This window comes from Sceloporus occidentalis, unplaced genomic scaffold (assembly GCF_023333645.1).
Source record: "Sceloporus occidentalis isolate IW3139 unplaced genomic scaffold, rSceOcc1.0.p SCAF_1, whole genome shotgun sequence".
In the NCBI taxonomy this organism is placed as follows: Eukaryota; Metazoa; Chordata; class Lepidosauria; order Squamata; family Phrynosomatidae; genus Sceloporus; species Sceloporus occidentalis.
The window spans coordinates 43,192,735-43,213,953 of NW_028316981.1; the positions used below are offsets into that span (position 1 = coordinate 43,192,735).

The window sequence follows — 21,219 nt, forward strand, 5'->3', positions numbered from 1 at the left end:
CCAAGCATGAGGAGGCAGCTGCAGCAGCACCAGACGTCCCCAGAGGACATTGTCGCCAGCTCCAGAGCCCCCAGAGCAGGACAAGGAGGAAAGGGCCCAGGGGGAGCCCTCCTTCAGACAGTGCCCCTGAGCCAGGCACTCTCTGGCCCCAACTGGGCTGCCTGGCCCACTTCTCTGAGATGGAGAGGAAGCAGGCAGTGACCATGCTCTGTCTTTACCTTCTTGTCCCCTGCCCTCCCCTCTGAGCCCAGGCAAGGCACAGACAGGCTGTCCTCTGTCTCCCCAAAGAGCCCCAGCAGCCCAGCCCAACCCGGTGCCCTTCTTTCTCCCCCGCCACTTCTTCTGCTTGCCTGCCTCAGCGGCTTCTCCTCACCCATGGTCCCACCTAGGACTCCGCCTCCCTGCTTTCCTCCCTTTGCTTCACTTTCGGGTGTAGCTGCAGAGGAAGGGTCTCCATGGAAATGGAGGGCGTTTTGCAATTTCTCTGAGACCCCGCAGAGAGAAGGTTAAAATGTAGGACTTGTCCTAGGGAAAGGAGGATGTTTGGTTACCCTGCTGGCCTTGGGAGGTGAACAATTGCCTTTCCTCCTCTTCCTCCTGGCCCTTTCCTGCCGGCTGCCAGGAACCCTTGGGAGGATGGGGGCTAAGAATCTTGGGCGACCCCTGTGAAAGGGTTGTTCGACCCCCAAAGGGGTCGCAACCCACAGGTTGGGAACTGATGGTTTAAATGCTAGCTTCCCACCATGTGTGTGCCAATATTAACATACTATCAACATACTGTATCACATTAAAATGGGCATTCCTAATGGCCTTCCTGAGTTGTCAGGTGTAGAATGGGTGTTTGGCTATGCCTCTGGAGACCAGGATTCAAATCCCCACTGAGCTATAAAATCCACTCTCAGCCACTGAGCAGGTCTTGGAGGATGAGGAGGAGGATGTGATTACTCCAGTGCAGGAGGAATTGGAGGCTCCACCAGGTCCTAATCCTGCTCTGCCAGATCCCAGCTGCAATCTCCCAGCCCCAGAGGAGGAGGCTCAGCCAGGTCCTAGTGCTGGAGGGATTCCTCCTGAGGCTCAGCAGCCTAGTGGTGACTCTGGGGAAGAGCCAAGCCTGGAGGTGCCTTCCTTTAAACAATGCAGGGCTGAGAGGGCTTGCATGCGTCGGTCCAGGGGAATTGCTGAGAGACAATTGGCAAACAAGCTTCAGCTGGCACTGAGAAGAGAGTCTCCTACTTAACCACCTGGGAGACGCTGACTCGGTGCCAGAGTTTATTGCAGTATCCTTCTGGGTGATTACTGTCAGCACTGGCTTCTTGCTCCCTTGTTTGCCTTGGACCCTTGACTTTGGAACAGACTGGACTCTTTTTACCTTCTGGCTGCCCTGACCTGGACTGAATTGACTTCTGTGGACTCTAGAATCCTGACCTTGGCTTTGTTATTGGTGTGCTTCATGTGGACTAACTGAAAGGTCTGTAGACTGACTTTTAGCTCCTTTTTTGCTACAAAACCCTTATCAGCATTTCTTTGGACTTGTGCTGGCTGTAGTCCAGGACAGCCACAGAGGATGGCAATGACAAACCCCCTCTGAAGAAACTTGCCAAGAAAAGCCTGTGATAGATTCACCTTAGGGTTGCCATAAGTAGGAATAACTTGAAGGCACCCAGCAACAGCAATAGTAAGCAGAGTACAGTAGGGCTGGTACAGTATGAGCTTGTTGTAGAGACGAATGTAACGTACTACATTCATCCCCCCCCCCCCCCATATCTATCTTGAGTTAGGAAAGGAAACAGATAAACAGATAAAGTGAAGTGACCTATACTTGGTAACAATAGGCCCTAAAAGTTGTCTCATATCAGTGGGGCTAAGCTAGGAGCCGCGGAGGCTCCCTTTCCTGACAATGGGAACAAACAGACCAACTTCTTGAAGAATGGGAAAGTGACCCCTGCAGGTATGAAGGAAGCAAAAGGAGTGAGCACATAGACTAAAGAAAGGGATCTTGTAGCACCTTTGAGACGAACTGAAAAAAAGAAGCTGGTAGCCTGAGCTTTTGTAGACTTGAGCCTTTTCCTCCAGATGCACAGGGATCTGAGAAAGCAGGTTCAAGTCTACAAAAGCTCATGCTACCAACTTATTTCTTTCAGTTATCCTCAAAGTTGCTACAAGATGCCTTTGCATACTGATTTTCCAGACTAACACAGCTAGACTAAAGAAAGAAAGAGAGGTGAAACAAAAAGCAAGCATCCTCTAGGCTACTCTCTCACAGTAATCACTTTATACAAGCATTGATGTTTCTTTGCTTCCAAAAATCTTGAGGTGGAGGGGACTTGCAGTATGGCATGAGATGCAGAAAATAAGGGAGGAATCTGTACCGTTGAGAGGTGAAAAGGGCATCCTACTATTCAATAAGATGGTCCTTCTATTCATATGATGGCATATGTGGATCTAGGTCTATAAGCATATACTCATAGTATAGTAGGAACAGAATCAAGGCATTTTGATAATGCTATTATTTGCTCTGTGTTAAAGGTGACACATCCTTTTGAGGTTATGTTTTTGTTAAAAAAAACACATGCACCCTGTACTAGTTCTTCACCACATAATTGCCTTTAGCTTGTTCAAATAGTCTGTTCTTTCAAACATATCAATGATTTCTTTGAGCTGAATAGGCAAAATATACAGTACATTAACTTTGGTTTTTCAAAGAGATTAATTTATTTACTATGTAGTGTTCTTGCATGACCTAGGGAATTTGGATATCCCTAGTTCTCTAGTTGACATATATCTGTGTATATTAAAGTGTAATCCTTTCATGAGTAGGCATTTCCTTTATTAATTTTGTTGCCTCAAGAGTTAGGGAATAAATAGGAATGGATTTGTAAATGGAAAGTTCCTTGCTTTTAGGTTGTTTTCAAGTAGTTAATCTGAGGTTTTAGTTTATCATAAGGAAGATGATAGCTCTGTGATTTCATTTCTTTTTACAACAATAGTGCTCTGGGGGGAAATATAATGAAAGGGGCTTAAAATTAGGTTTTACATATCTAATAAAGGGTGGTTATATGTTCCTTATTTCAGTATTCTCTCTGTATAAATGAGGGGCAAGGAATTTGTAGCCTTGTTGAACTTGACCCCCCATCAGTCCTAGATAGTATAATCAATGATAAGAGATTATGAGAGTTGTACTCCAGCAACATATTGAAGGATATATGGTCCACATCCCACTATAAATAATGCCTTTGAGTTCATACTGTGCATATTTAATTTGTTTCAAAGCCCTCCTTGAAAAAAAGTATTTTGATGTGAACTGGTTTGGCTATTATCCCCATGTAAAACTACAAAAGACCTAATAGAAGGGAAATGCAGCCATGTGATCCATAGTAACAAATATATTTTAAAAAGAGCTTTAATACTATAGAGGGTGCTTTATGCTTCTGCTCTAATGCATCTCAGGAGTTTCAAAATTGCAACAAGGAGTTTTCAAGTTATTAATCTGCTCTTCAGTGCAAGAAGGTGGAGAAAAGCCACTAATGTTGCATCTTAGTAAACTAAAATTAGATATTTCAAAACCTCTTCAGTGTGTCCGCTGTAATAATTTGCAGACACACATTGTTCGTGATCCAAAAGGCCAGAATCTGGACTCTCTTCTTTCTTCCCTCATCCCATATTGTTCTGTAGCGTTATGACTGATGGCAGAATTCTGGAGTACTTGGATGGTTGTGTAACATGTGGAACCACTTTTAACACTCTAATGGTTTGGCTCTAATAAGATTAGGTATCTGCTTTCAACTATCAGGTCAGAATGCACAGGGAATCCATTGAAATCCACAAGCAGCTAGACAACTTCAACAGGAAAGAAAAAAAACCTTAAAGTAAACCCTTAAAGTTTGGCTACCAGTCCTGAAAAACTCCAAAATCAAATGAAAACTACCCAGACTCAGAGGGTTTCCCAGCAGATGATGGATAACTAATCAGACACCCTTAGACCTTGCTATTCAACAACAGACCAAAACACAAATTAACATGAAAATCACTTCCTCTCAAACAAAGGTCACACAGAGTGTGTGTGTGTGTATATATATATATATATATATATATATATATATATATATATACCCCACTCACTTCCATGCCAGCATTCTCTGAAGATACCAGCCACAGATGCTAGCAAAACGTCAGGAATAAACTCTTCCAGAACACAGCCACATAGCCTGAAAAACCCTCAGAAAAATATATCCTCTCTGATTAAGAGTGTACAAGTATTTGCACATGGTGTTACATACTTAAGCATCTTTAAAATTTTTATATTTCATTAATTTCATAAAGTAATGGTCACTTCTTGATCGTTTTTCTGCTGAGATTTTTACAACATATTTGATTGAATTGATAACATTTAGCCCATTGTGAGTTCAACTGCCTAAGGCATTTCTAAGTTTCGAGGGCAACTTTTGGTAGAAAACTTTCACCAGAGAATTGTGATTAATGCTTTTTTGCTGCAGAGCAAAGACCTTTTTAAATTTTTTAACTTAATAATGTTAAATATGATAACTTTTAATAGTGATGGTATAGACACTTTTGTTTTCAAGGCTGCCCTGTTTGTATTCTAATATATCTTAGAATTAACACCAGTCAGCCAAAGGGTTATTCTATTATACTTTAGTTTTCCTATTACTATATTCCCCCTTTTTTGTTCGTTTTGCTCCTTTCTGTGTTCATATAGCTGTTTTGTACTTTTTGCAGAATCAATGAAGGTATTTAACATTCAAATAAATCAATTAAGAATATTCCTGAGCTTCACTGAGGGTAAAGATAATGAATAGAACATGAATCGGTGGTATTTCAGGCATATTCTCTGCAACACGTTTGCAATATCTTACAAGACCATGCTGAGTATCCTGCATCCTGTCGTGAATCAATCTAGGAGTAGGCTTCTGAAATGTGTGGAATATAATGCTTTTCATATTAATGGGAGAATGAATTGATTCTGGCACTTTAAAGGATCTGTTTAAGGTGCTTAGCACTATTCCCATAATAGGGTCAAGATCTTGGACAATTCATTTAAAGTTCCGATTAAAATTTAGAGTGGATTCACCAACCCAGTCACATGAAGATACAAATACTGTCAAACACAAATTGCTATGCACAATGAAATGTTATTAGTTATTTTGCCATTAGTTATTATTAATATCCCTATTTATCTTCCTCTTGGTTTTGAAATAAAGCCATATTCTTTCAAATATATTGATCAGCAGAGTAGAGATGAAGTGCAAAAACTATACTGGGAATCATTTGAAACTAAAACCACTATTTGTCATTAAAATTGGAGGAAGGAATCTCAACAGTTTAAGAAATGCAGATGATACCATACTACAAGCAGAAAATAGCAAAAACTTGGAAGAAAGTCAAAAAAGAAAGAGCAAATTCAGGTTTACAGTTGAACATTAAGAGAACAAAAATAATGACCACAGAGGATTTATATCTGTAGTAGACAATGAAGACGATGAAGACATTGAAACAGTTCAAGATTTCCACATGTTGGCTCAGTCATTAATCAGAATAAAGGCTGCAGTCAGGACATCAAAGGAAGACTAGGAAGGGCATCTTGTAAGAAATTAGACAAGAATCTGAACTGTAAAGATTTGAATAGTAAAATTAGGACTGTCATAGAATCATACAGTTCGAAGATATCATAAGGGACACCCAGTCCAATCCCCTACCACGTAGAAATATACAATCATAGCATTCCCAACAGGTGGCCATCAAGCCTCTATTTAATACCTCCAAAGAAGGAGACTCCATCACACCAGAGTGTGTGTGAGGCAGCACATTCCACTGTCAAACAACTCTTACTGTCAGAAATTCCATGTCATCATATTTCCTATTTCTATGTTTGGTTGTGAAAACCAGTGAAGAAGAAAATAAACTCATTTGAGAGGTGGTGCTGATGCAGAGTTCTACAGATACCATGGATTGCTGAAAAGTCAAATAAATGGGCCCGAGGGCAAATCAAACCTGAACTCTCACTAGAAGCCAAGATGACTAAACTGATACTGTCATACTTTGGACTCACCATAAGAAAGAAATAATGCTTGGTAAGTCGGAAAGGAAGACTACATTCCAGATGGATATATTCAATCAAGGAAGCAATGCCCCTGAGTCTGCAAGACCTGAGCAGGGCAGTCAATTATAGATTGACATCATCATTATAGTCATCATAAGTTGGATAGTCATCATAAGTTGAAGTTGATGTGATGACAGTTAATAACATCAACAACAACTCCTCAATTTATTTTTTGTTCCTTCAATCCTTTTCCCCTTCCTTTAGCCTGAAATGCTAGATGATGACGACGATGACGAAGACAACAATGATGATGATTTGAGCAACGTGTTCTTTGGCGTTCATAGTCAAAATATCAGCAAATGGTAAGCAGAGACTGCATGATGGATGGAGGCAGCAGGAATGAAGTATTAACAGAAGGACAATACCTGCCTCTTAAATGACTAAACAGTTTATTCTGTTCTGCGTCTATCTGATGTTGAGTACTGTGTTGATAAATAAACAAGAACTTCTATAATTTCATAACTATACTAGGCACTTGAGGACATTATGCATACTCTTTGTCTATATTCTGGAAGGCAAAGTGTCTGGTTTGATTCCCTTCTCTTGTCCCACACAAATGTGATCTTAATGTTTGTTGATTTTTATGGGGCGATGATGAAGATGATGATGATGGTGTAAAGGCTGGAAGAGGAGGAAGAGGAGGAGAATGAGGAAGATATGTACAGTATGCAAACCAATGTTTCTTTAGTCATCTCTTTTATTCATCCTCTAGACTTTGGAGTGAGTCCATTTATAGTTTTCTGTGGGAAAACTGAATTTGGAATAGAAACCCAGCTCTTAATGTTTTTGATCCTCCGACTAGCTTTTTATTATATGTTGTCTCTGACAATGAAAGATGAAGTTACTCGGCAAATAACAGAACTGAGCTCTAAAAGCTCAACCAAGCTGTAGAAATCCCCTTTTATATCTTCTTTGAAGGATGCTTTTATAAACATAAATATCATGGGGTCAGGAACAGCTCAGCTGCAGTGATCTTATGATATTTTCCTAGGTAGTCAAGATTAATGACATTTGAAGGAGCTAACTGGCCTGAGTAGGTAAGAGAAAGGCATATGGCAGTCAAGGTATGGGGCTTTCTTCCTGTTGCTCTCATTCATGTTTAATCTTGGTAAAGTAAAAGGAAATGCTGCCTAATGGGAATATTTGATTCCAGGGTTTTCACATTCATATTTCTTGAATTACACAGGAATCTCACCTCATTCATTTGCAGAATAGGTGGTGATCTGAATGAGATTTCAGAAATATATTTTTTTATTTATTTAAGAGTAGCCATCAATTCAGAAATGGCTGCATCACTGTATTTTTGAGAGCAGATCTTTTTCAAAACTAAAGACAAGTCTTCAAGGAAGAAGGATCTGACAGAACAAGCATCTTTGAAATGATGCTTTAAGAAGCAATTGCAGGTTGCCTTGAATTCTGTACATGAAACATTTTAGCATTTTTCCTATATTATATACTGTCTTACTTTGTATATCCTGAGGTGGGACTAAAGATGCAGGCAATGATATAGGAACTGACTACCAACTTGTTTGTTAATTGATACTACTATCTCCTTTCTTTTTCCTTAGTTGACAATGTCTTTCGTGAGACTGAATAAACTTATTAAGAGAAAGTAGAAATTACTACATGTGGCTTTTAAATTGCAATTATAATCGTAAAATAGCACCTTAGGCGATACTTCTCACATGACATCGCCTCCAACTCATAGCTACTGTGCATGCCAATTGTAGTTAGGGTGTCTTTTTTCATTGGTGGGGGGGGGGGGGGAAGCTTCATTTCATGGGAACTTCACTAGTCCTCCTGTGAAAAATATTGTTGCTGTGGCAGTTGTGACATTGGCAGTCATGTAGTGTCACAGTCTTCTCCTCTCCCCCATCAGCACTCTCCCCCTTATTTTCAAGCAGCCTGATTCACTTTTTTTGTATCACTTTTTGTGGGGAGGGGGTGTTGGTACTCATTTATAGTAAGCTCCTCTATTTCTTATCTTGCCCACACGGCTGTGGATATGCACTCCTATACTACTTATCCCCGTGCTATGAATGCCATTGCAAAACATCTACTTATGCTACTATTTTAATATTACATATCTGATGTGGTGAATATATCAGTGGATGTTCAGATACTTACAGGAGCCCCAGAATTAATGGTTTGGCACATCAGTGATAAAGGACTGAAAATTTGCATATCACCCTTCCTCACCCTAGTGACCTCCAGAGTTGAACAACAACTCTGATCATCCCCATGATGTTGTACACATCTGGAAAAGAGCAGATTGGGGAAAGCTGTTACTGCTCCATACTGCTCTTTTTGAGTTGTGAATTAGATCACTATATTTTGAACAGTGCTGATTTTAGAACATGTGTCCCAGGTTGTTTGCAAGTTTGGCAGATGAGGACTTGGCATATTTATTCCAATGCTCTGCCATGATCAATTTGTCTTGGAGTTCAAGTTGTTATGGTATTTGGATTCCAATTGATGAAGGTTTTAAACATGAAAATCAGCACCTTGGTTTGGGTTCAGAATAGAAACAGTAAAGTGTGGTAAACATATATTTTTAATCAAAATATCAGAAATTAACATATAAGTATTTACTTTTTCTGTATACGAAATTAGTGAAAGCTGGATTTTGTCCCAATTTGAAATTTATTAGAAGATTTATAGTTCACCCTGCATATCCACAGATGTTTCATCCATGGATTCAACCATCAATGACCTGAAAATATTTTTTAAAAACTATATAAATTCCAAAAAGCAAATCTTGGTTTTGCCATTTTATATAAGGGGTACCATTTTACTACCTTACTGTGTATAATGGAATGAGCAGCCATGGAATTTGGTCCTAAGGTTTTGACCACTGCATCTGACTGTAGAAGAATTTTCTTTTCATTTATGCCATTACAGTCCTTCTCAATCCTGCTTTAGAAAAATGAAAAGAAAATAGACTTCAACCCTGGGCATGGCCATGTCAGTAGTGGAGGCAAAAACTGGAGAGCACCCAATAGAGGGGGGAAAGGGAGACATGTCTTCAAGTGCTCAGTGGGTGGGATATATATGTAAAAGCCCAGTGCTACATAAAAACATAAATATAAATATATGTTTAAAATTAAAAAGACAACACATAATTACATAATAATACATACATCATAATAAATATAAATGAAATCTTTGCACACGGCTTAAAGCATATATATACCGATATGAAATTTAACTGTAGAATTTTCTGGAGCTGAGAATCTTATTTCATTTGCTGAAAGAGAAGAAACAAACATGTGAATTAGGCTGAAGGTTTTTAATGTTAGCAGATGGATGGGAAAAATGGTGGTGGGAGGAGGAGTAGGAGTGTGGTGGCCTTCAAGGACATATCATGCAACCAACTAGAAAAATGTTCTTCATGAATTTAGAAAAGCAGGAGGAAATCATGCTTTTCATTTCAGTCCTCCAGGAATTAGAATCCACTCTGCTTCTTTTTGAACAGAATCTTCTTCTTATTATTATTGTTTCCTTTTTTCATTAGTCTGAAATCAATGGTCTGTTGCAGGATGGTGGCTTTCCAAAAATGACTTATTAAGGGAGCACCTCTTTTATTGTTTCTTTTACATATAAAGGTGTTCACTTGCATCATTTCTGAGAGGACTTGTTGTCTTTCCCATGTAAATATTGAAGACACCTGCACTGTATAGCATAGGTGACAAAACTGTTATTGCAAGTATTTGTTAGTATGGTTTGTAAATGCAGTCATTTTGGAGGTATACCAGCAAGAGACACAATGGCCACATGGCTGGTATCCTGGAAGGTCTGGCTGCAACCGTCAGATTGTTCAAGGATATTTTATTTTGTTCCCAAAGATTGCTGTTCACCAAAGTATCTCTAATGTTTTCTTGACAAACTGCTATGAGTTGGATTACATGGCAATATTTTTTGATGGGACCTTGTACACTGTTGTTGATATGACTGAAAGAGTCTGACTGAGAGAGTTGGATTGTGGGCAATATGTGTCTTGTTTTTTACTTTTTAGTAGTCCAAAAACCGGTTTTCAAGCCGCCTTATATAAAGCCTGAACCACCACATCATGTGGATACCCTCTGTGAATTGATTGATACTTGGATCTTTTCGAAGTCACTTTCATTGGAACAGTTTTATTTTAATCAAAGGAAAAGCCCCTATTGACAGCGGACACTGCTTGGAATGCTATGTATCCCTTAGTAAATAAATTAGGGTCCTTGCTGATTAGGTACTTCAAGGCTCATGTGTGCTCATGGCATTTTGTGAAGTCAAACAGCCTTATATCCATGGCTTTTCTTTGCTATTCCTCTTGTTAAAATTGTTGTACAGAGCATTGAAAATTGGAAGACCTGATATATGCAGGAAGAAGATTTGAGCTAAGAAATAAAAACCTTTAAAACTTGTTTTTTCTCATTGCTGGTGTTTCCCCCCCCCCCCCCTTTGTCTAATTCACTCCTTCCCCCTTCCTCTCATGTTTCCTTCTCCAGACAAAGGTATTGAATGCTGATTGGATGATAACCTATTCCTGGGACAAAAATTGTTAAGGTCATTTCTTCCACATCATTAAAGCATGGCCAGCTTATTTTCTTGCACAAGATGTGTCAGCTACCCAATTATATGTGCTGCATTTTATTTTTTTGTGTCCTCTCTCTTTTTTGCTTCCATTCATACAGTGTGATAATCCACAGTTTAAGTTTTTGAAAGAATTGCTTTCTGTTGAACATTCAAAACAAGTACTCAGCATACAGACACAACAAAACACACTCTCTCTCTTTCTCTTTTTGTTTAACTTTCAAAGCCCTACACAACCTAGCTCCCATCTTTTAGCTCTTATTTCTTTTTACCAGCCAGCTTTTCTGGCTGCTTTCAGAAGCCATGAAGGGCAAGGATCCTGTATGCATGTTGTGGCCCTCGCTTCTCCAGGAAGGAATTCACCACTCCCCTTACCTACTCCCCTTACCTGTCCATGTCCTCAGTCTGCACAAATTGAAACTTATCAAACAGTATAGGACAAGCAGGCACCAAGATTACAGGTATCTGTAATACAATCCAAGTCAGGATGCTCATCCAGGATTGAGTCCTGGATCAATGGTATCTTTCCATTCACCAACCTGGCATTGAGCAACAGCATTTTCAGCCTAGGGAGCCTGTTGCCAAGGCTATCTAGGCAATAAAATTGGGGTCATCTTGGGAGTAATCAATACCTTGTGTCTCTCCCTTCTACCAAAGTAATAGGGCTGACTCCCCATACCATGGAGATTACCGCACTAGGGTAAAAGCGTTCCCCCAATGTGTTCTCACGGGCGCGAGCCTGGAGCGTGATGAGAACCAGAACGCTAGTTTACCGCACAGCGGAACGCCGCCATCGCCGCCGGGCATTCCAAATGTGTTCCAAATGTGTTCCCAGTGTGTTCCAGGGACGCCATTTCTGGGAATGGTTTTGAACCGCTCCCAGAAATGGCATCCCTGGAACACATTGGGAACACATTTGGAACGCCCAGCGTGGTTCTCATCACGCTCCAGGCTTGCGCCCATGAGAACGCATTGGGGAACGCTTTTACCCTAGTGCGGTAATCTCCCATATCTCCCCCTGCCCATTATTGTCATTATGGCTGCTCCCTGGGCTGCTTCCTATCCCATACCCTCCTTGTAGCACATATTCTACTACTAGCAAGTAGGTTGTTTCAAGGTTACAGTCTGCAGTAGTCCTCCAGATGAGGCTAGCAAAAGCAAGCAGCAAGCAATCAGAGAATAACATGGTAAAACACTCTACTGGGATGGTGGAGTGGCCTCTTCCTCCTCCCACATGCTGTTTGCCAAAGTTTTTGGAATTTTAGTTTGATACTGTTTTATAATCTTGTATATTTGTTTATGTATATTTGTCAGTTTGCTTTACATTATATTGTCTTATCTGGGTAATTTGTTTTAGAATTGCATTGTATAGTTTTATATTTTTATTATACTTTCCTTCCCTCTGCGTGTGTGTTCATATATTTTAGCTCGTACACTTTTAGCAGGACCCACTGTTTTTGGTTGTTTTACTTCTAAAGTGCCATGTACATTGATGGTTCTAAATAAATAAATAAATAAACATTGTGTCCAGTTCTGGGTACCACAATTCAAAAAGGATGTTGAGAAATTGGAATGTGTCCAAAGGAGGATGACTAAAATGGTAAAGGGTCTGGAAAGCATGCCCTATGAGGAATGACTTAGGGAGCTGGGAATGTTTAGCCTGGAGAAGAGATGGTTAAGAGGTGATATGATAGCCCTGTTTAAATATTTGAAGGGATGTCATATTGAGGAGGGAGCGAGCTTGTTTTCTGCTGCTCCAGAGAACAGGACCCAGAATAATAGATGCAAGCTACAGGAAAAGAGGTTCCACCTCAACATTAAGAGGAACTGCCTGACATTAAGGGCTGTCTGACAGTGGAACATACTCTCTCGGAGTGTAGTGGAGTCCCCTTCTTTAGAGGTCTTTAAACAGAGGCTTGGTGGCCATCTGTTGGGGATGCTTTGATTGAGACTCCCTGCATGGCAGGGGGTTGGACTGGATGGCCCTTGTGATTTCTTCCATGATTCTATGAAATAAATCATACATACATACATACATACATAAATGTTGCAGTTTATTAGGAGAGGCTCTGTTCAAATATTTCATTAATAGTTTCTGTAGTTCTCAATAATAGCCAAGTAGGTGAAGTTATATATGAAAGCCAAGTCAGGTTTTATATAAAAATTGTATATAAAAGCCAACCATCTAAATGAAGTTATATATAAAAGACAAGGCCAAGTGTGGGAGACAAAGGGAGAAGTAAACAAATCCAACTAGTCTCTTGGGAACTACCCTCACAAGAAGCTAAAACTGGTTGTTGGTGGTGGGAGTGGGTTCTGGTGGGCGTAGAGAGTCTCTTCAGCCATCCTGTATTTTGCTGCTGATTTTATCTCTCCTGTTACTTGGAAGATTTCCACATCAGCTCAAAGACATTGCTGGATCATGAGGAACTGTGTGTGTGTGAGAACGCCTGATGCACTTTCTCATCCTCATTAAATCGTCTGCTCCCTTTAGCGTCAATGAATTGTTCCAGGAGAATGAATTTCCTCTGAACAGAAACTTTGCATTCAGTAGAAATCCACTCTCCTGGAATGATTTAGTGGCACTAGAGGGAGCCGACGATTCAATGACAATGAGGAAGCACACCAGGCGTTCACACACGCGCAGTTCCTCAATGTTTGAGGGACAATTTACCAGTGCTTCTGCCTGGTATGAAAATCTTCTTGGTGGACAAAGAGTTGAGTTGCAGAATCAGGAGACACAGTCTACTATAATTAGTGTCTCCAATCCTTTTCCTCTTTCCCTGCAGTTGGGATCTCTTTAATGCTTTCTTGTTCACAGTGGGAGTGGTAAAGACAGAAGGAATTGGGCAGCAGGATCTGAACACAGAGAAAAGTGAAACAGATTTATGCATAGTTCTCCTGATCGGCTCAGATTCCTCTCTAACCAGCAAGGTCATGAAGGCCCCTGATAGATCAAGGATAAAAGTGCATTTTGATAGCAGAAGAGCGATCTGATAAGATATCCCTGAATGCAGAGCAGAAGGTGCTGTATCACAATGCTATACACTAGTTGAACGGTGTTGATTGCCATGTTTTCACCCACATCCTGTCAGGGACGTAGCCAGGATTTTAGGAAGGGGGGGTCCAGACTAAGTGCCACCATTATAATGGGGCTTGGGTGCGGCGGCGCAGCAGCACACACCATTCATTTTTCTAATGGAAGGGGGGGGGGTCCGGACCCCAAGATCCCCCCCCCCTTGGCTATGTCCCTGATCCTGTTCAGTCTGGCTTCCTCCTCCTGAAAAAAGCCACAGTGTTGCCTGGTAAGCAGTGCACATCTGGCTTGGAGTTTCACTGAACTGTAGCCCCATTCAGGCGTGGTATTTTCTGGAGGATGGTACAGGGGAAGGTGTATACATGGGTACAAAGGCTAGAATGCTACTTCTTGGAGGTCTTATCCAATTACTGGGCCAGTCATTTCTGAAAAATGATGGGGGCGGGTTGTGTGGAGCCAACTGATTTTTTCCCTTTTCTTTTTGAATCTTAGAGACTTTAGTCTTCTCATGTGTATAAGATATTAAAGGCTCTGAGGAAGTCAGACATCTCTATTCAATGTATTGATCTACCTCATGTATTCCTCCCTCACTTCTTGAGCTTTCTGGCCTCTGAATGTTATGAATTCACAGGGGCTGAAAATGAAAGGGAGCATACATATCATTTTGCACTATAGTCTTTCCATGTAATTTGCTTCCATCAATGCCCATTTTTGTCTTGCTTGGTGGGACCTGCAGCAAAATAGGTCTAACTGTCATTTAATGGCAAACACATAGTGAAATATTTGCTCTGTTATTTTCAGATTCATTGCTCAGTTTTAATTCATTGTACTTGAGAATATGTGTGATGGTCACTGGAATATTTTACTGTTGTTATTTTCAAGTGTAATATATCTCTTCAAAATAATTTCATAATATGAGTGAAAATAATTTGGTGTTCACATTCAGTTAGGCTCAGTCAATCATTAAAGATTGATTTTTTAAAAAATATTTTTTCATCCAGAACATAAAGTGATAAAATCACAGAGTTGGAAGGGGCCATCAGTACAGGATCTTCATCTAAAGCATCCCCTATAGGCAGCTGTCCAGCCTCTTTCTGAAGATGTCCAGAGATAGAGACCTCACCACCTCTCTCACCAACAAAATGAGTAAAAGTAGATATTTTGGGTTCAGAAAATGGTGAGCTGAATGATTTTAATAATAATAATAATAATAACAACAACAACAAAAACAATATACAGTCAGCCATTCATATCCACAGATACTTCATCCATAGACTTAAGCATCTATGCCAATATCAAACTTTCCAATGAGATTAAACTCTGTGAGAAATGATGTCGTTTTATGCATCCCATCTTGCTTATAAAATATTTAAGATGGATTCTAGAGAATGTTGATTACTTGAATTGTGACATAGATGAAGAATTTAATTTAATAGGAGAATTTAATTGAAGAAACTAATTAAAATAATAAATTGAAATTTTTCAGTGTTTATTTGTATTAGTCAATCCTTAAAATAGTAAAAGTATTGAATGGGGGTCATTACATTTTAAAGCTAATATAGATTCATGTTCCTTGACCCTTGTATGTTCAAAATAAAAAGGCTACACAGAATATTAAAATTATTTTTGTTAGCTGATCTATTTTCATTGACTCTAGATTTAAATTTGTGTTAAAACCTTTATCCTTCTATTGCTTCAGAAAGCATTCTGAGTGAATTGTATCTGAAAGCATTTAAAGTTCTCTACTTCATAAGCTCTTTAAAGGTCAACCTAATTAAGATAAACTTTGTACCAAGAGAAAATAGATGCTATTATTGGAATTCGTTGCCATTCTATATATATCATTGTGCTTACAGTTTAAATTTTGTAAGTGTAATAAGGAAAGAGGAATGGTTTTCAATTATTGTACTTACAATATTTTAAATCAATAATAATGGTTTTTAGTGTGTGATCTCTCTCTCTCTCTCTCTCTCTCTCTCTCTCGCTGTGTGTGTGTATGTGTGTGTGAGTGTGTGTACCCACGCCATATGTGTACTTGTAAGTGGCTTTGAGATTACACATACGGCAAGCCCCATAGGACAAAATGGCAGGCATGCCACAGGAGCACCCACAGCACTGTGCATGGGAGCGTACTGCCATAAGAATAAATGGGCTTTCACCTCACGTGTCTTTTCCATACATGGGAGGGGAAGAATGGATCCCCCGTGTATAGAAAGGGCCCACTGTATATCTGAAAAAATGATAGTCCTCCAGATACAAATCAGAGAACAATAATTAAGCCAGCATCTATAGTTTTCAAAATGGAAAGAGTTAATGGGGAATAACTTGTAGTAAGCCAAGTCTAGCAGTAGAATCTTCAATTACCTGCTATGAAAAAACAAACAGACTGAGGCACTGTGTGTAGAAAGTCACTCATGTTAGCTAAGAACATGATGCTTCATGTAGAACAAGATGATAGCCTTGGTTATAAATTCTGTAAATTGCCATAGGCTAGAACCACCTCTTGGAATAGCACTTGGAAATAGACCGACCATTAGGATTGCATTCTCAAAATTTTCACAATATGTTGCATGCCATTTAAACTCACGAGGAGACCTCCAGCCGCATGGGAAATGAGAGGGCCGAGCATTCCTTTCCTGTTTTTTCCATGGCAATGCAGGACTCCTACCTAGGAGACCCCTGCCACTGCAATAGCAAGTAAATTTTTATATCACTTATCAGTGCACTTAAGCACTCCCTATGCAGTTTACAAAGTGTAAGCAAATTGCCCCCAACAGTCTGGGTACTCATTTTAATGATCTTGGAAGGATGCAATCCTGAGTCAAGCTTGAGCCCTTCACTGCTATTGAACTCACAACCTCATGGTTGGGGAGTGAGTGGCTGCAGTACAGGCATTTAACCGCTGCGCCACCAGGGCTGCAGAAAAAAAGGAGACTGAGTGTCCCTCTGCCAGTTTGCTGCAGAAGTGCAGGCTGCCTCACGAGGAAACATCCACTCCCACGGGAAAGAAGAGGGCCAAGAGGGCCCTTTCAGCACCTGCCGCCCCCCCCCCCCCGGCAGCACCCCCCTGCACTGGGTGACTGCAGAGATAGAACTACAAACCCAGAGGCCTCTGGGTAAGATCATGTCCTTGCCATGAAATTGGTAGATGGCAATTAGACCTATTTTAGAGTTGTCATATAGATGACTGTAATTATCTATGTGAGGTGCTTATGCACTCATAGGAATGGACTGTAGAATATCTCCCTTTGCTGACTCTCCTAGGTGAAGGTAGGTAGGGGTAAGTTGTCTTCTATATCTTAATGGTGAGAACTCTGCTAGAGTTGGTACCACACTCTGGTCTGGATCTGAGATGTATGGCTCTGAAACCTCCTCCTACTTTGGTTCAGCAGCAAGTCCCAGTGGGTTCACTGCTTTGGTCTCAGAGTCAGAGTCCATATCCATGTTCTGAAAGCAAGACCTGACAGAGGTCTATGGCAGTGACACCATGAGTTCCTGCACTGGGTGACACCAGCACTAGTGATGCCACTGTTTTCAGCTGACACATATTGCTTATAGTAGTGCACATATTCTGTTGGTGTAAAATTAAACTGTAACAGATGATCCCTCCCTACCCGCTTTCTCATCATTGTTAAATAAATTAATGAAAAATTACATAATGAGAACATATATGGTATTATGTAAATATTCAAAGACGTAGAAACATGATGTAGCTTCCCCATTCAGATTATAAATGTTATAGCAGAGGTTGACTTAACTTTAGACACAGCTACCCAAATCTACCCAAATACCTTTTCTGGAGCCAGTGAAGATATGGTGAGTAAAGAAACAATACCTTGAAGCAGAGATTTTAAACTCAGTGTTAGTATGTCCACATTCCAAGTTTAAACAAACAAACAAACAAAAAACACACTTCAAGGCACATAATATTATTTTGGACAGGTTGACACTTGGCACCTGTCATTTTAAATTGATTACAGTAACATGAGTATAACAGACTGGCCACAGTCTTGGGCACAGTCTTCTTAAGTGAGACATTGTTTTAGGAATCATAGCATAATCCATATGTCAGCTGTGAAGTAACTTAGTGGCGCTTGTTTCCAGGTAAGCTGGCACAGAATTGTAGTATAAAATATGGTTTTAAAGCTATTTCCTTTTCTTTTTACTGTTTTCCATTTTCACTTGCTGTCAAATATGGAAATAAAGCAGTAGAATTAGATCCACAGTTATCTTCTTGGATCTTTGTCCATCAGAATTTCAATTATTTTTGTATAAGGGTTTTCTAAATCCCCTTCCCCATGTAAGAGCTCTACAATGGAATCCCAAGCCTATTACAGACGGGCGTAAAGTACGTCCCCAGGATATGCTAGGGTTAGGAAAGGGCATCCATGCCAGACACTCTAACCCTAGTACGTCCTGGGGACGTACAAAATGGCGGTGCCCATTCTACATGGGCGCTGCCAAGGGGACGTCACCACCGCGCCAGCTCCAAACGGGGCGGCACGGAAGTGACATCCCAGCGCCTCGTGAGGGCACCTGGGGCGCCCTTTCCACATAGCTGGAAGGAGCTTCATTTCAGAGCTCCTTCCAGCTTTGCATCACTGGCGCAGCCTTCAGATGGCTGCGCCAGTAACGCAAAGCAGAAAGGGGCCAAGCAGACCTTTTCTGTGTGTCCCCGCCGCCGTCGGGTGTCCTTGGGGCATGAAGCCCCAAGGACACCCCTTTCCAGGCCACAGGGAAGCGGCCTTTTGCCGCTTTCCCGCGGCCTGAAAAGCGGCGGATCGGGGCCTCAGAGGCTGCCGCTGTGGCAGCTGAGGCCACGATCCAGCAGGGAAATGGACGGATACAGGCTGCCCCCAAAGGGCAGTCTGTAACGCGCCCCATACCTATCTACTGAAAAGCAAGCCTTGTTGAGTTTGGTGGATGGTAGAGAGTTTACACCAGCCATGTTAGCTGTAGTAGGGCAGCCCTCTGCTAAAAGGGGGTATTCCAAGTAGTTCTGAACAGGGTTATAGCCAAATTCATGCACATTTGTTGTTAGTGAGCCCATCATTTATTATGTTTTAAAACACAGTTTCTTTGTTTAAAATAAAAAGTTTTTAATTTTTTTGTATTGATGTGAAATTTCATGCCTTTCGTGTTGGAAATGTTTCAGAAAATGAGACACAGTGAATATACAAAAACATATGTGAACTCTAGGCAGTCTCTCTCTTGGAATTGCTGGATATTTTCTGTTTAGTTCGCATGTTCACCTAGTCCTTATTATATCTGACCTAGATATATCATCTGAAAAGGAACAGCTAGTCCCCACACATCTAGCCTTTCAGCCTATTGCTCAGAAGTCTTCTTTCTTTCCAATGTTAACCTATTTTTATGGCAGACAGGAAGTGAGCCAAAATATTTGCTTTTTATTTTACTTCATACAAATGTGAAACTTAAAAGACAAAAACATCCACCAGGTCAAAACATTACTAGTAATAACTTTTAACACAAATGAGTCTTTATACATATGGTTTTTAAAAAGCTCTGTTGATGTTCAAGTAAATGGGTTGCTAAATGACCATAGTTCATCTGAGCAGCCTGCATCTCAATAATGCAATTTCTATTGCTGGCTGTGGAAAGTGACAGAAATTCATGTGCTCATAGATTTCTGGATTTAAAGAGCCTAACAGTGTATGACAAGGGTTCAGCCATGAATGGCTGTTAAATCTTTCAATGAATTTCTACTTTCAAGGTCAGCAATAACCTGCTGATGTGTTGTTCCAGGATTGTCCTTCCTGCAGTGCTTTTATCTAATCTGGCAATACTTTCACAGGGAATGTTTTACTGTTCCTTGATTCCATAACAACATGTTAAAAATCTTTTTATTTATATGGGTACCCCCTAAAAGAGAGCCAGCATGGTGCAGGTATTTGAACATTGGACTGTGACTCTAAAGACCAGAATGTGATTTCCCACTTGGCCATGGAAACCCAATGGGTGACCTTGGGCAAGTCACACACTCTCAGCCTGAGAAAACCTCAGGGGTCACGATAAATCAAAAATGACTTGAAGGTACATGATGGCAATGACAACCCCTAATAACCCAAAAGCATCTGCATTCATAATTTTTACTATGTAACAGGACTGATTTCTTGCACAAAGGAAACATGGGGACTATTAACACATCCTGTGTTTTAAAGCAGGGGCAGGAATCATGTGGTCCTTCCAAAGTTGTTTGCCTGAAACTACTAGCATTCCTCACCATTGACTATGCTGGCTAGGGATACTGGGGATTGCTTTTGTACAACGTCTGGAGGGCTGCGTAACTCTTTCTACAGGTTTATTGTTTTTTCCATTTTATGTTAATATTTTGTACTTAATTTTTAATTTAGGAATATGCCGTACCTACTTTGTGCATCTGTTGAAGAGTGACTACAAAGTGGCTACATATCCACAAAGTTTTGTATTTCGATGAGCATCCTTAAACACAGTCTGTTATAACAATAGCAATAACATTTATATGTCTATACCACTTCATATTGAACTAAGTAGTCTCTAAGAGATTTACAGTGTGTAGGCTAATTGCTCTCAACAAGCTGGGTACTCATTTTACAAACCTACAAAAGGATAGAAGGCTGAGTCAACCCTGGAGCCCTGGGATTGAACTCACAACTTTGTGGCTGCAGTATTGGCTACAGTACTGGCATTTAACCAGTGCACCATCAGGGCTCCCTCTTATATAGTTCTGTGCCTGGACTTTCGACTCTATCCCATGGATCTGGGGAAGTAGACTAAAGTCTACAAAAGTAAATGACACCAACTTCTCTCTTTCATTTAGTCTCAAAGGTGCTGCAAGATCCTTTTGCATACTGATTTTCCTGACTAATACAGCTATGTCTCTGAAGTCTAAAAATGAATAAACAGACATTACCATTATCACAATCATTATATCAAGATTTCAGCCAATTTTTTTACAAGTGAAAAATGACTATATCAGTTACATTATATTATAACATCAAAACATTTTGATAAAGCACAAAGCCAGGTATACTCATACACTGTGACTTGATAAATCTATTTTTATAGTCCCAAGCAGGTCACTAACACAGAGAGAGGAGACTTCAATATTTGGGGGGGGGGGGGGGGCAAATTTCTAAAGGTAAGAATTGTTTTTCATCTAGTTAGTAATGGGCAAATGTTGCACTCAACTGTGGTTGGGCTGCAGTTCCCAGCATTTCTCACCATTTTTGGGTTGACTATGTCTGCTTGGAGTTTCAGCCCAAGAATATTTGGCAAGCAACATTGTTGCCATCCCTGATCCAAATACAGGGTTCAGCCTGCGATAGATTTGGATAATACTCTAATATATAAGAATCAAGGTGTTAACAATTTGGGGTGGATCCTGGATCCAGCCTTAATTTTGGGGACTAACTGGATACCCATTTCTTCATAGAGCCAATTCAAATTGCTGTCATTATATATTGGACCAGGACTGCTTATTTGCAAATGA

The 21,219-nt window shown here is 40.4% G+C and overlaps 1 protein-coding gene across 5 annotated transcripts in view; it reads left to right on the forward strand.

Moving 5' to 3' along the window:
- Nucleotides 1–21,219, forward strand: part of LOC149321341 (contactin-4-like) — a 700,468-nt gene that overhangs the window by 150,255 nt on the left and 528,994 nt on the right. For 4 of the 5 annotated variants that reach the window (XM_089519801.1, XM_089519827.1, XM_089519837.1 and 1 more), the window contains exon 3: nt 6,320–6,417. The exons of the other annotated variant lie outside the window; for it this stretch is intronic. The gene's annotated coding sequence lies outside the window, so the exon portion shown is untranslated. The remainder of the gene's footprint in view (nt 1–6,319; nt 6,418–21,219) is intronic. 5 annotated transcript variants of the gene reach the window in all.